This window comes from Heterodontus francisci, chromosome 34 (genome assembly GCF_036365525.1).
Source record: "Heterodontus francisci isolate sHetFra1 chromosome 34, sHetFra1.hap1, whole genome shotgun sequence".
NCBI classification, from domain to species: Eukaryota; Metazoa; Chordata; class Chondrichthyes; order Heterodontiformes; family Heterodontidae; genus Heterodontus; species Heterodontus francisci.
In genome coordinates, this window is record NC_090404.1 from 30,758,701 (window position 1) to 30,774,203 (window position 15,503).

At 47.3% G+C, this 15,503-nt stretch overlaps 1 protein-coding gene across 1 annotated transcript in view; it reads right to left on the bottom strand.

Moving 5' to 3' along the window:
- The window catches only part of LOC137349270 (histone-lysine N-methyltransferase PRDM9-like), a 35,110-nt gene extending 24,433 nt beyond the window's left edge, over positions 1-10,677 (bottom strand). Inside the window, exons 1-2 of the mRNA XM_068014800.1 lie at positions 10,276-10,677; positions 7,083-7,205 (exon numbers count right to left, since the gene is read on the bottom strand). The gene's annotated coding sequence lies outside the window, so the exon portion shown is untranslated. The remainder of the gene's footprint in view (positions 1-7,082; positions 7,206-10,275) is intronic.
- Positions 10,678-15,503: the final 4,826 nt, after the last annotated feature.

Consider the following 15,503-nt stretch of genomic DNA (forward strand, 5'->3'; position numbering starts at 1 on the left):
TCCCTCTCTCTCTCTCTGAGCTCCCCTCCCTCTCTCTCTCTCTGAGCTCCCCTCCCTCTCTCTCTCTCTGAGCTCCCCTCCCTCTCTCTCTCTCTGAGCTCCCCTCCCTCTCTCTCTCTCTGAGCTCCCCTCCCTCTCTCTCTCTCTGAGCTCCCCTCCCTCTCTCTCTCTCTGAGCTCCCCTCCCTCTCTCTCTCTCTGAGCTCCCCTCCCTCTCTCTCTCTCTGAGCTCCCCTCCCTCTCTCTCTCTCTGAGCTCCCCTCCCTCTCTCTCTCTCTGAGCTCCCCTCCCTCTCTCTCTCTCTGAGCTCCCCTCCCTCTCTCTCTCTCTGAGCTCCCCTCCCTCTCTCTCTCTCTGAGCTCCCCTCCCTCTCTCTCTCTCTGAGCTCCCCTCCCTCTCTCTCTCTCTGAGCTCCCCTCCCTCTCTCTCTCTCTGAGCTCCCCTCCCTCTCTCTCTCTCTGAGCTCCCCTCCCTCTCTCTCTCTCTGAGCTCCCCTCCCTCTCTCTCTCTCTGAGCTCCCCTCCCTCTCTCTCTCTCTGAGCTCCCCTCCCTCTCTCTCTCTCTGAGCTCCCCTCCCTCTCTCTCTCTCTCTCTGAGCTCCCCTCCCTCTCTCTCTCTCTCTGAGCTCCCCTCCCTCTCTCTCTCTCTCTGAGCTCCCCTCCCTCTCTCTCTCTCTCTGAGCTCCCCTCCCTCTCTCTCTCTCTCTGAGCTCCCCTCCCCCTCCCCTCCCCCCGAGCTCCCCTCCCCCCGAGCTCCCCTCTCTCTGTTTGTGTTACTGGAGGCTGTTTTCAGTGAGGTTCGACAGGGCTCAGTACTCGGTCCTTTGCTTTTTGTGTATGTATCAGTGATTTGGACTTGAATGTAGGGGGGTTTGATTAAGAAGTTTGCAAATGATACAAACATTGACCGTGTGGTTGATAATGATGAAGAAAGCTGTAAACTGCAGTAAGATATCAATGGACTGGTCAGGTGGGCAGAATAGTGACAAATGGAATTCAATCTAGAGAAGTGAGAGGTAATACATTTGGAGACAGCTAACAAAGAATACACAGTAAATGGGAGGATACTAAGAAGTGTAGAGGAACAGAGGGACTTTGATGTGCATGTTTATTGATACTGAAGATGACTGTGTTTCAGGTAGAGAAGGTGGTCAAGAAGGCATCCGGGATACTTGCCTTTATTAGCTGAGGCAGAGAATATAAGAGCAGGGCAGTTGTGCTAGAACTGTATAAAACACTGGTTAGGACACAGCTGGATACTGTGTGCAGTTCTGGTCACCACACTATAGGAAAGATGTGATTGCATTAGAGAGGGTACAGAGGAGATTTATGAGGATGCTGCCTGGACTGGAGAATTTGAGTTATGAGGAAAGATTGGATAGGTGAGGGTTGTTTTCTTTGGAACAGAGGAGGCTGAGGGGAGACTGAATTGAAGTGTATAAAATCATGAGGGGTCTAGATAGAGTGGATAGGAAGGACCTATTCCTCTTGGTTGAGGGGTCCATAACCAGGTAGATAGCATAACAGAGGTAAGAGGTAGGATGTTGAGGGGTTTCGAGGGAAGTGTTTTCACCCAGAGGATGGTGGGATCTGGAACTCACTGCCTAGGAGGGTGGTAGAGGCAGAAACCCTCACAACAATTAAAAAGTACTTAGATATGCATTTGAAGTTCCCGAACCTACAAGACTATGGACCAGGAGCTGGAAAGTGGGTTTAGACTGGATGGCTCCTTGTTGGCCAGCACGGACACGATGGGCAGAATAGCCTTCTTCCATGCTGTAAATATCTATGATACTAAGTTAAAGAGCAGCCCCTTCAGGTAACTATACAGGGACTATAACCTCTCACACTGAATATATACATGGTCCATGAACTCCTCTAGGCTGCAAACATCACATGCAGGCTGGGAGTGGGTGAAGCTTCTAAAACCTTATTGTCCAGGATGCCCCATCTCCTGGGCACTAGGACCCGGTTTGGAACAGAGACCGTGAAGCCCCGCCCACTCTCTGTGCCCTCACCAAGATGGCCGCATATGCGCCCTGACCGCCGCCGCCGACCCCCCATCCCTCCCAAGATGACGGCCAGTGACCCCTCTCCAGCGGCCCTGTCACTGTGGGGTAAACACAGGGCTACTGGTCTACCCCAGGTCTCTATGAAGTGCACCCACGGCTCCAATTCCTCCCCTGTACCCACAATCTCCTGCCTTCAAAGCCACCTGGTCCATCTCAGTCCGTCTCCATTACCCATACTGCACACACTCCAAGCACAGTCCGATCCCACGCTGGTGCACTAGGGTCATCTAGTCATTGACAAGGGACTTTCTGACCTATGGGGAATCCTGGGTAATGAATCCGCCATTGAAAGTCCAAGGTGTGGAATGGATGATTTTGTGTCATCCCATGGAGATCGGAACCAGAGAGACAATGGAGAAAATTATTCAATACTTTATACAGAAACCCGAGTGCCCGGGCCAACACCTTGGTGTGAAGTACACTGGAAATTCTTTTCTTTACCCACATTCGGACTCAGGAATTAGAGGGATGTTTTCACAATGTGCAGATGACAGCAAACTAGATGATAGAACTAATAATGTGGAGGAGTGCATTGAAATCCAGGAAGACAGAAACAGGCTGGCAGACTGGACAGATAAATGGGAAATGAAATTCAACATAGTGAAATGTGAGCTGGTTCATCTTGGGAGGAGGAATAAGGAGGCCAGTTATTGGTTAGAATGTAAGAAATTAAATGGAGCAGAGGAGCAAAGAGATCTGGGAACAGAGTCACATAAATCACTAAAAGGAGCAACACAAGTGGATAAGAGAGCAAAGAAAGAGCTGATGTTCTTTTCTAGAGGAATACAATGTAACAGCAGGGAGGGAATGTTACATTTATAGAGAACCTCACTTAGAAGGACTGTGAGCAGTTCTGGTCTCCAGATTAAAAAAGGATATTGAAGACTGAAGAAAGTGCAGAATAGATTTACAAAGATGTCACCAGAGAGGATGTTACTATCCAGCAAGATTGATCAGGCTGGGGCTCCTTTCTCTGGAAAAGAGAAGACTAGGAGGAGATCTGATAGAGGTCTTTAAAATTATCAGTGAGTCAGAACAAGGGGGCAGCAATATAATACAGACATTAACAGGTCAAATAGAGAACTTAGGAGGAATTTCTCTACTCAGAGAGTGGTGAGAATGTGGAACTCACTGCCACGTGGAGTGGTTGAAGCAGATAGCAATGATGTGTTTAAGGAGAGGCTCAATATGTTTATGAGGAGAAAAGAATAGAGGGATATGGGGGCAGAGTGAGGACGAGGTAATTAGATTGGGAGGAGGCTCATGTGGATTATAAACACCAGAACAGGGCCCAGGGGTGGATTAATGACAGGTCTGGCTCTAGTTTTTATACTCTAACCCCTAGTATTAGGTTCCCCAACCAGTGGAAATAGTTTCTCTCTATCCTATTCCAATTAATATCTTGAAAACTTGGTTAAACGCACACCTTAATCTTCGAAATTCCTGGGAATAAAACCATTGTGAGGGGATGCATTTTGGCACAAGGCATAGGGAGAGGTAATATATACTTAATGGCACATTTATAAAGAGTGCACAGGGACAGAGGGAGCTGAGGATTCAAGTGCAGAGATCACTGTCGGAGGCACGACATATTGTCAGAATCGTTAGGAAAGTATTTGGGATCTTGGGGTTCATAATTTTGAATGCAAAATCTAAGAAGTTTTGCTGAACATTTATAAAACTCTGGTTCAGCCACAACTAGAGTATTGCATCCAGTTCTGGGCACCACACTTTAGGAAGGATGGGAAGGTCCTTGAGAGGGTGCAGAGATTTATCAGAATGGTTCCTGAGATGAGAGAATTTAACTACAAGGTTAGGTTGGAGGAGCTGGTGTTGTTCTCCTTGGAGCAAAGCAGGTGCAGGGGGAGATCTGATCAAGGTGGACAAAACCATGACAGGTTTAGATAAGGTGGACAAAGAAAAGCGGTTCCCATTAGTTGATGGTTGAAGAATTAGGGGGCATGATTAAGATTTTGGGCAAGGTGCAAAGGAGGGATGTGAAGAAGCAGTTTTTTTACACAGTGAGTGGTAATGACCTGGAACTCACTGCCTACGAGGGTGGTGGAAGTGGAGATGATCAATGATTACAAAAGGAAATTGGATGGACACTTGAGGGAAATAAACCTGCAGGACTACGGGGATAGAGTGGAGGAATGGGACTGACTGGATTGTTCTACAGAGAGCTGAGATGGAATCAAAAAGATCAATGTCCTCCTTCTGTGCTGTAATGACTCTATGATTCATTTGTGTAATCTCTCCTCGTAATTTAACCCTTGGAGTCCAAGTATCATTCAGGTAAATCTACACTGCACTCCCTCCAAGGCCATTATATCCTTCCTAAGGTGTGGTGCCCAGAACTTAAAAACAAAAAGGGGGCAATCACTTGGCTGGGTGTGTACTACAGGCCTCCGAACAGTCAGGGAGAGAAAGAAGAGCAGATATGTAGATAAATCTCAGATGTGTAAAGATAATAGAGTAATAATAGTAGGGGATTTCAACTTCCCCAATATCAACTGGAACAGTCTTGGTGCAAAAGGCTTAAAGGGGACGGAATTCTTAAAGTGCATACAGGAGAGCTTTTTGAGCCAGCACGTAGAAAGTCCTACAAGAGAAGGGGCAGTACTGGACCTAATCCTGGGGAATGAAGCTGGATAAGTGGTAGAAGTGTCAGTGGGGAAGCATTTCGGGGATAGTGACCATAACTCTAAGATTTAAGGTAGTTATGGAAAAGGGCAAAGAGGGACAGGAAATAAGAATACTGAATTGGGAGAAGGCCGATTTCAATATGATAAAACAGGATCTGGCCAAAGTGGACTGGGAGCAGCTACTTGTAGGGAAGTCTACATCAGACCAGTGGGAGTCATTAAAAAAGGAAATAGTGAGAGTTCAGGGCCAACATGTTACCGAAAGATGAAGGGTAGGACCAACAAGTCCAGGGAACCCTGGATGTCAAGGGATATAAGGGATTGGATAAGAAAAAAAAAAAGGAGACTTAGGCAGATTCAGAGTGCTGAAAACAGCAGAGGCCCTAGAGGAGTATAGGAAGTGTAGGGGGGTACTTAAAAAAGTAATTAGGAGAGCGAAAAGGGGGCATGAAAAACACTGGTGGGCAAGATAAAGGAAAATCCCAAGGCATTTTACAAGTATATTAGGGGCAAGAAGATAACCAGTGAAAGAGTGGGGCCCATTAAGGACCAAAGTGCCAATCTGTGTGTGGAGCCAGAGGACATAGGTGAGGTTTTAAATGATTACTTTTCATCTGTGTTCACTATGGAGAAGGACGATGTAGGTGTAGAGATCAGGGAGGGGGATTGTGATATACTTGAACATATTAGCATTGAAAGGGAGAAAGTGTTAGCTGTTTTAGTGGGCTTAAAAGTGGATAAATCCCCAGTCCCAGATGAGATGTATCCCAGGCTGTTATGTGAAGAAAGGGAGGAGATAGCATGGGCTCTGATATAAATTTTCAAATCCTGTCTGGCCACAGGAGAGGTGCCAGAGGACTGGAGGACTACGAATGTGGTACCATTATTCAAGAAGGGTAGCAGGGATAAACCAGGTAATTACAGGCCAGTGAGTCTAACATCAGTGGTAGGGAAACTATTGGAAAGAAATCTGAGGGACAGGATTAATCTCCACTTGGAGAGGCAGGGATTAATCGGGGATAGTCAGTATGGCTTTGTCAGGGGGAGATCGTGTCTAATAACTTGATTGAATTTTTCAAGGAGGTGACTAGATGTGTAGATGAGGGTAAAGCAGTTGATGTAGTCTGCATGGACTTCAGTAAGGCTTTTGATAAGGTCCCGCATGGGAAATTGGTTAAGAAATTCAGAGCCCATGGGATCCAGGGTAATTTGGCAAATTGGATCCAAAATTGGCTTAGTGGCAGGAGGCAGAGGGTGATGGTCGAGGGTTGTTTTTGCGAGTGAAAGCCTGTGACCAGTGGTGTACTGTGGTGATCTGTGCTGGGATCCTTGCTGTTTGTAGTGTACATTAATGATTTAGATGTGAATAAAGGAGGTATGATCAGTAAGTTTGCAGATGACACAAAAATTGGCGGTGTCGTAAATAGTGAGGAGGAAAGCCTTAGCTTACAGGACGATATAGATGGCCTGGTAAGATGGGCAGAGCAGTGACAAATGGAATTTAATCCTGAGCACTAACAAGGCAAGGGAATATACAATGGATGGTAGGACCCTAGGAAGTACAGAGGGACCTTGGTGTACTTGTCCATAGATCACCGAAGGCAGCAGCACAGGTAGATGAGCTGGTTCGGAAGACATCTGGGATACTTGCTCCTTTCAGCCGAGGCACAGAATATAAGAGCAGGGAGGTTACGATAGAGCTGTATAAAATGCTAGTTAGGCCACAGCTGGAGTACTGTGTACAGTTCTGGGCACCACACTATAGGAAGGATGTGATTGCACTGGAGAGGGTGCAGAGGAGATTCACCAGGATGTTGCCTGGGCTGGAGCATTTCAGCTATGAGGAGAGACTGAAAAGGCTGGGGTTGTTTTCCTTAGAGCAGAGAAGACTGAAGGGGGACATGATTGAGGGATACAAAATTATGAGGGGCATTGATAGGTTAGATAGGAAGAAACTTTTTCCCTTAGCAGAGAGGTCAATAACCAAGGGGCATAGATTTAACTTGAGGGCAGGAGGTTTAGAGGGGATTTGAGGAAAACTTTTTTCACCCAGAGGGTGGTTGGAGTCTGCAACACACTGCTTGAAGAGGTGGTAGAGGCAGGAACCCTCACAACATTTATGAAGTATTTAGATGAGCACTTGAAACACCATACAAGGCTACGGGCCAAGTGCTGGAAAATGGAATGAGAATAGATAGGTGCTTGATGGTCAGCACGGACACGATGGGCCTGTTTCTGTGCTGTATAACTATGACTATAACTGAACACAATACTCCAGGTGTGGTCTAACCAGGGCTTTGTGTATCTCAGTGCTTTTCCAATCACACTGATACCTGAAATCTTTTCCCACAGACAGAACGGACAAACCTTTATCCTTCCACATTGAAAGGCCGATGATATTCAGGTCCTGACAAACTGAGTAACTCGGTCAAATCTTGATGTGATGTTTGGTTTGAGTTTCACGACTGCAGATTCTCCTCTTCTAAGCCCCTGTAAAAGGAGTTTACAAAAACCATCACTGTCAGCCCAGGAAAGAAATTCACAACATTCTCTCCTCCTGCTTCCTGACCCAGGATGGCTGTGCATGCACCCTGCTGTACATTGCCCTCTGGAAATCTGGTGGCCATTAACCCGCGCCTCTCACCGGGAGAAGCCCCTCAGCTACCGCCCCGCTCGGTGCAAATGCGGGACCTTCTTATTGGGGGTGTTGAGGCCTACACCGGGTATTTCTGAAGCTTCCCTGCCCACCGGCCGGCTCCACTGCTCGTTCTGCTCTGCCCTCACTTACTGGCTACAGTTGTGACTCACTAGCGTCTCTCCATCTCCTGCTCCAAAGAGTACAACACCGTACCCACTCCAAACTGAATGAAGTGGCAATAGAAACAAAATTGGGAGACAGGAAGCACTAGTTACTACGATTGTTTGGCAGTGCGCCTGCGCACTGGTCTCCTGTGGTGGGAATAGGGAACATTCTCCACCATGGAGAATGCTGGGTAAAAACCCCACCATTGAAGGCCCAAATAAATGTACTTGTGTCTTTGCTGTAATTGGGTGAAGACTGGGGCCAGAGGACCGATCAATAAAATTAGGAAAAAATAAATACAGAAACTCAAGTGCATGGAGTCTCCATGATCCACCAGAAAAAAGGGGAATGGGAACTGGGATCAATCAAGATTCCCCAAAATAACAGCAATAACAGGAGAATCCAACCCCTCCAGTCACATGTGAACTCAGTGGTGTGTCAGTATGTGGGGTGAATGAGTGAATCTCTTCACACACACAGAACATTTAAACAGTCTCTCTCCAGTAAGAATGTGCTGATTATGGATCAAATCCTTTGAACTTTGAAAGCTGGGATGTTAACAGGTGGGAAAACAGAGTAAATCCCTTCACACAGGTGAAGTATCTGAACAGTCTCTCTCCAGTGTGACTGTGATGGTCTATCAGTAAATGGGATGACTGAGTGAATCCATTTCCACATTCAGCTGGTGAACACCCTCTCCCCGACGTGACTGCACCCAGGAGTTTCCAGCTCAGACTGGAACTGAATCCCTGCCCACAGTCAACAACAACAATGTGCATTTATATAACACCTTTAACATTGTAAAAGCATCCAGAGACTCTTCACAGGTGTTCCTTCTTTTGAGGTCCTGCTTGCGAATTTCCTACCAGCTCCCTAAATTCTGACTGCAGGACCACATTGCTCTTTCTGCATACATTTTTGGTACCAATTGTGGACCCTCCCCCCTCAGGGTGCTCTGCAGCCATTCAGTGACATCCTTGACTCTGGCATTAGGGAGGCAACACGTCTGCAGCTGTAGAAACTCCTGTCTATTCCTTGAACTATTGAATCTCCAATTACTATTGCTCTTCCAGTATTCTTTGTGTCCCCCTATGCAGCTTAGCCATCCGTGGTGCCATGGACTTGGCTCTGGCTGCACTCCCCAGATGAACCATCACTCTCATCAGTATTCAGAACTGAATACTGGTTGGAGTGTGAGATGCACTCAGGGGTCTCCTGCACTACCTGCCCGTTTCTTCTTGACTGTCTGTTGGCCAACCATTGCCTCTGTCCCTGGAGACTCTTAAGCTGCGAGGTGTCCATATTTATAAATGTGCTATCTGCGAAGGTCTCAACCTCAGGGATGCGCCACAGTGATGCCAGTTGCTGCTCATGCTCCGAAACCTAGAGCTCGAGCTGCTGCAACTAACGACACTTCCTGCACAAATGGTTATCCAGGATATGGGAAGTGTCCTGGAGTTCCCACATAGCACATGCCTTAAGCAGGGTGTAAGAAGAAAACCCATCGGGGTGACGCCTCAAGGGAAGCTATAAGAGAAGGCACCCAGCAGGGGCGTCTGGAGATAGAGAGAGAGATAGAGAGATAGAGAGATAGAGAGATAGAGAGATAGAGAGATAGAGAGAGAGAGAGAGAGAGAGAGAGAGAGAGAGTACGCCTGCTCTCTGAAGATATACAGCGAAAGGCCGTGGAAACTTGAACCTTTTTTTCAGAGCTGAAGTTTGCGGAGGTGTAAAGGGCCCACAGGATCATCGTAAATCATATTATCCATGAATGTCCAGGTCAGAGGTGCTTTGAGAAAGGAGTAAAGGAAAATATGTTTTTTTGAAAAGTCTGGGAGATCCAGCACATTACAACTGGGAGGAATTTGTGAATTTTAGCAGCAAACGATTTTGTCATCAGAAAGGATTCTGTAATGTATCAGTGTGGTGTGATATATTCAAGTGTTGAAGAAGTAAAGAAAATAACTTGGATTGCAATTTGGGGCATCGGCTATTTACAAAGTACGATTTAATTAATTGGGGATTTCTTTTAGCCGTTATAATAAAATACTTAAAACGTGAAATCTGGTGTCATTTGTTAAATAGGCGTTCACGTCTCGAATTTTTCATGTTGACAATCTCTCTGAGGTCGTAACAACTAGAAAGTGGGATTAATATTTTTTTTTTATTTAGAGATACAGCACTGAAACAGGCCCTTCGGCCCTACCGAGTCTGTGCCGACCAACAACCACCCATTTATACTAACCCTACAGTAATCCCATATTCCCTACCTATACTAGGGGCAATTTACAACGGCCAATTTACCTATCACCTGCAAGTCTTTTGGATGTGGGAGGAAACCGGAGCACCCGGCGAAAACCCACGCAGACACAGGGAGAACTTGCAAACTCCGCACAGGCAGTACCCAGAATCGAACCCGGGTCCCTGGAGCTGTGAGGCTGCAGTGCTAACCACTGCACAGCCACAATGGGCTGAATGGTCTCTTTCTGAGCCGTAATTTTTCTAAGTTTGCTATAGCACAGGATGTGCACTGTGGAGGTCGGAGCAGCCCCACCATCCCTCTATCTACTCGATACCAATAAACCTCACTACTTAAAAATAGAGAAGACTCACCGGCTACTCACTTCCCCTCTGTTGGTGTCACTTAAATCTCGGGAAGCTGCCCTTTATTCTGATGAAAACTGGAATGTTTAATTTCAAGCTCCTTGGACTAACTTCCTAACTTTGGAGAAAGGGAAACAAAGTTACAAAACTTACCAGCCAATCAACTCACAGACTTCCTGACTCGGTGCAAACGGGAGAAGAAACCGGGAAGCGGCGGCTCGAATGGGGGAGGCGCTGCACCATCGCTTTAATGGTGCCCCCGGAGCCCTGGCCGCACATCCGCCGGGTTCAGCTCTGATTCGGGACCTGAGAGTTGCTGTTGCTGAGACTCGACTCGCTCCCTCTCAACTTCCTGGAGCCGCTCCGCGCAGAGAGATCCAGGGGCGGGACCTTCTCGCGCCTGCGCGTTATGCTCCTTGGGATGACGATAGGCCGTATTCCTCCTCGCGGAGCATTCTGGGGACCATGGGCTGCCATTTACATGCCACAGAAAGGAAGGGAAGTTCATGTTTAATTCTCAGAAAAATAAAATGGTATAAAATAGCGAACATCTCTTAAGGACACCTTTGCTGGCAACGTATCCAAGAGGTGGTGCATCACTGGCACATGCGCAAATGCCGCCTCATCGACTAAAACATCACTGTCTGCGACGTCTCAGGCAGCTGCCTGGAATAAAGATGGCGCTGCTGAATTTGACACAAAACACGAATTAAAACCAAACCGCCTCAATGGTAGCGATCGCCGCATTCAGTTTCCCGCTCAATCATCTCTTCTCTGCTCGCCCTTCCCGCCTGTTCACCGCTTGCACTGGGAGGTTCAATGGCGGGGCTCCAATCCAACATTGCCGGCGCGAATAAAATGTTCCTTGTTCTCGCCGCAGGAATCCAGTGCGCAGGCGCAGTGCGATTCAGCGTTACGGGCACGCGCAGTGCAGAGCAGCCCTTCGCGCAAGCGCAATGCCCAGCAGCGTTTGGAACATGCGCAGTGCGAGTGATGGCGGCGGCCAGGCCCTTGTGAGTAGCATCTGGGGATATTAGGGCAGGTACACAGACTGCTGCCCGATCTCTTGCTGGGATGTTTCATTGCAGTCGTGTTTCTAAACTCTGTCTCCCTATCCCGGTAATGTCGGTGGATTGTAGGTTGCTGTGATTGTTGGACGAGATTGTCTCTCCTCATTCTCCCACTCCGAGTTCCAGGCTGCAGCCTCAATGTGCTTTGAACGTTAACTCTGTTCCTCTCTCCACAGATGCTGCCTGACCTGCTGAGTATTTCCAGCATTTTCTCCTTTTATTTCAGATTTCCAGCATCCGCAGTATTTTACTTTTGTTTCATTGCAGGTTCTGCTCACAGAACTGAGTCGAGAAATATAGACGGACCAATTAAGAGCCAGTTTGTATCAGGGTGGGTGTTGGATGTGGAAGTCAGTCCCTGGCCTCCTCTGTAGGTTTTTTTTTTATTGCATCAGTTTCACCGAGAGTGGAGATGGTGGGAGCAGCTGCTGCTTTAATCCTGAGTACTTTTGCGTCCAGTCGGGCCCAGCAATTAGCATTGTGAGACTTCCAGGGGAGATGCGATTGCTAAACAGACACCAACCACTCAATGTAAAAGAGTATTGTTTCAGTCACAAATATTTTACATATACTGATTTTTTTTAAAACTTTATTCTTGGGATATGGGCGTCACTATCCAGACCAGCGAATATTACCAATCCCCAGTTGCCCATTGAGAAGGTGATGCTGGGCCTTCTTGAACCGCTGCAGTCTGTGTGGTGAAGGTGCTCCCACAATGGTGTTAGGGAAGGAGTTACAGGATTTTCACCCAGTGATGATGAAGGAACGGTGATATATGTCCAAGTTAACATCAACTTGTATTTATATAGCATTTTTAATGTAATAAAATGTTCCAAGGTGTTTCACAGGAGTGTTTATAAAGTAACATTTGACACTGAGCCATATAAGGAGATATTAGGGCAGATGACCAAAAGCTTGATCAGAGAGGTGGGTTTTAATCAGTGTCTGAATCACGGAAGGTGAGGCAGAGAGGATTAGGGAGAGATTTCCAAAGATTATGCCCTTGGTAGCTGAAGGCACGGCCACCAGTGATGGAGCAACGAAAATCAAGGATGCTCAAGGGGCCAGAATTAGATGAGCTCTGATCTCTCGGAGGGTTGTAGGACTGGAGGAGATTAAAGAGATAGTGAGGGGCGAGGGAATGGAGGGATTTGAAAGCAAGGATGAGGATTTTAAAATTGAGGTGGTGCTTAACTGGGAGTCTGTGTAGGTCAGTGAGCACAGTGGTGATGGGTGAACAGGACTTGGTTCGAGTAAGGACACAGGCAGCAGAGTTTTGGATGATCTCAAGTTTACAGAGGGTAGAATGTGGGAGGCCGGCCAGGAGTGTGTTAGAATAGTCAAGTTGAGAGGTAACAAAGGAGGTCTGAGTGATGGTGCTGATCTGCAGTCGGAAGCTCATCTCGGGGTCAAATATGACACCAAGGTTATGAATGGTCTGGTTTAGCCTCAGACAGTTGCCATGGAGAGGGATTGAGTTGGTGGTGAGGGAGTGGAGTTTGTAACAGGAACTGAAGACAATGGCTTCAGACTTCCCAATATTTGATTGGATGAAATTTCTGTTCATCCAGTACTGGATGTCAGACAAGTCAGGATGGTGTGTGACTTGGGGGGGAACTTGGAGGTGATGGTGTTCACATACCCTGATCCTTCTAGTTGATGGAAGTTGAGGGTTTGGGAGGTTCTGGTTGAGTTATAGATATATACAAATGTACGAATTAGGAGCAGGAGTAGACCACTCTGCCCTTCAAGCCTGTTCTGCCATTCAATAATTTCATGGCTGAACTGATTACTCCACATTTCCACCTACCCCCGATAACTTTCCACCCCCTTGCTTATCAAGAAGGTGGCACTTGCTGACAATGCAACCACTAGGTGGCGCTGCAGTGGCACATGTGCAAATGCAGCCTGTGGCACTAAAACGTCACAGTCTGCCACGTCAGGCAGCTGTCAGGACTAAAGATGGCGCTGCTCAAATAATCACACGAAGACAACCGAAACACATGGCCGGGGAAGGAGGGAGAGAGCGAGCGGGTGGGGCGTGGGGGGAAAGCGAACAAGCGGGGGGAGAGCGAGCAAGCAGGTGAGGGGTAGGGGGGTTAGAGTGAGCGGGTAGAGGGGGAGCGCGCGCGAGCGGCGGGGGGGGGTGGTGGCGGAGAGAGATCAGGCGGGGGGGGCGAGCAGGCGGGGGAGGGTGGGGGGAGGAGGAGAGCACACCTGCCATCACCAAGCTCTCTCCCCGCTTCCCCCACCCCCACTCTCTCCCTGCGTTAGGCGATGACATCATCTGCGCATGTGCTAACCAATCCTGGCAATGCGGAACGCAGCGCATGAGCAGAGAGTATGAGCCAATCTGAGCATGTGTGCAGATTGGCGCAGTCTGATGACGTCAGTTGCCGGCTGCGTTGTCAATAATCGCTTTGTATCAAGAATCTATCTACCTCTGCCTTAAAAAAAAATTCAAAGACTCTGCTTCTACCGCCTTTTGAGGAAGAGAGTTCCAAAGACTCACGACTCTCAGAGAGGAAAAAATTGCTCTTCACCACTGTCTTAAATGGGTGACCCCTTATTTTTAAACAGTGACCCCTCGTTCTAGATTCTTCCACAAGGGGAAACGTCCTTTCCACATCCACCCTGTCAAAACCCTCAGGATTTTATATGTTCCAATCAAGTTCCCTCTTACTCTTCTAAATTCCAGCAGATACAAGCTAAGCCTGTCCAATCTTTCCCTGTAAGACAGCCCGCCCATTCCAGGTATTAGTCTAATAAACATTCTCTATACTGCCTCCAACGCATTTACATCCTTCCTTAAATAAGGAGACCAAAACTGTACATAGTACTCCAGATGTGGTCTCACCAATGCCCTGTATAGCTGAAGTATAACCTCCCTAATTTTATATTAAATTCCCCTTGCGATAAATGATAACATTCTATTAGCTTTCCTAATTAATTGCTGAAGCTGCATATTAACCTTTTGTGATTCATGCACTAGGACACCCAGATCCCTCTGCATCTCAGAGCTCTGCAATCTCTCACCATTTAGATTACATGCTTCATTTTTATTCTTCCTGCCAAAGTGGACAATTTCATATTTTCCTACATTATATTCCATTTGCCAGGTCTTTGCCCACTCACTGAACCTATCTATATCCCTTTGTAGCCTCCTTATGTCCTCTTCACAAGTTACTTTCCTACCTATCTTTACGTCATCAGCAAATTTAGCAACCATACCTTCGGTCCCTTTGTCCAAGTCATTTATATAAATTGTAAAACGTTGAGGCTCCAGTACTAATCCCTGTGGCACACCACTCGTTACATCTTGCCAGCCAGAAAATGACCCATTTATGCCGACTCTCTCTTTCCTGTTTGCTAGCCAAATCCCTCTCCTCTCCCTGCAACTCCCAACTCTCCCCCTCTCTCTTTCCTCCCATACAGGGCAGAGTCTTGTTTAGGTCCAGACTGGGTGTCAGGTTCCCTTCCCTGAAGGACATTAATGAACCAGTTGGGGTTGTACGTCAATCCAGCAGCTTTCATGATCACTTTTTCCTCGTACCGGCTCCATAAATGACCAGATTCATTCAGCTCCATTTCACAACCTGCCTTTGTGTTTTTGTGGGTTCTCTCACACACTGCTTTTTCTGTTTTAAATCAATTCACAGGGGGAGGAATTGCAGCCGTGAAATGCAAAGCAAACGTCAGATCAGGATCTGAAGGAGTCACCCAATTTATCGTAACCCGAATATCACTGGATTTTGGACGTGGAAGGAAAAAGCAGCGATCACAGTGGGGAGAAACTGTACACGTGTTCTGAATGTGGACGAGGTTTCAGCCGATCATCTGGTCTGTCGAAACACAAGTGCAATCACACTGGGAAGAAACCATGTAAATATGGAGACTGTGGAAAGGGATTGAATTATCCAGTTGAGCTGGAAACACATCCATGCAGTCACACACTGGAGAGGCCGTTCACCTGCTCTGTGTGTGGGAAGGGATTCACTCAATCATCCTACCTGCTGACACCTCAGCGAGTTCACACTGGGGAGAGACCTTTTAAATGTCCATTCTGTGGCAATTGCTACAAATGTTCTGATGAACTGATGTATCATCAACCTGTTCACACTGGGGAGAGGCCGTTCACCTGCCCTGACTGTGGGAAGAGATTCACTCACTCATCCAAACTTCTGACACACCAGCGAGTTCACACTGGGGAGAGGCCGTTCACCTGCTCCGTGTGTGGGAACAGATTTGCTGATTCATCCACCCTGCTGATACACCAGCGAGTTCACACTGGGGAGAGGCCATTCACCTGCT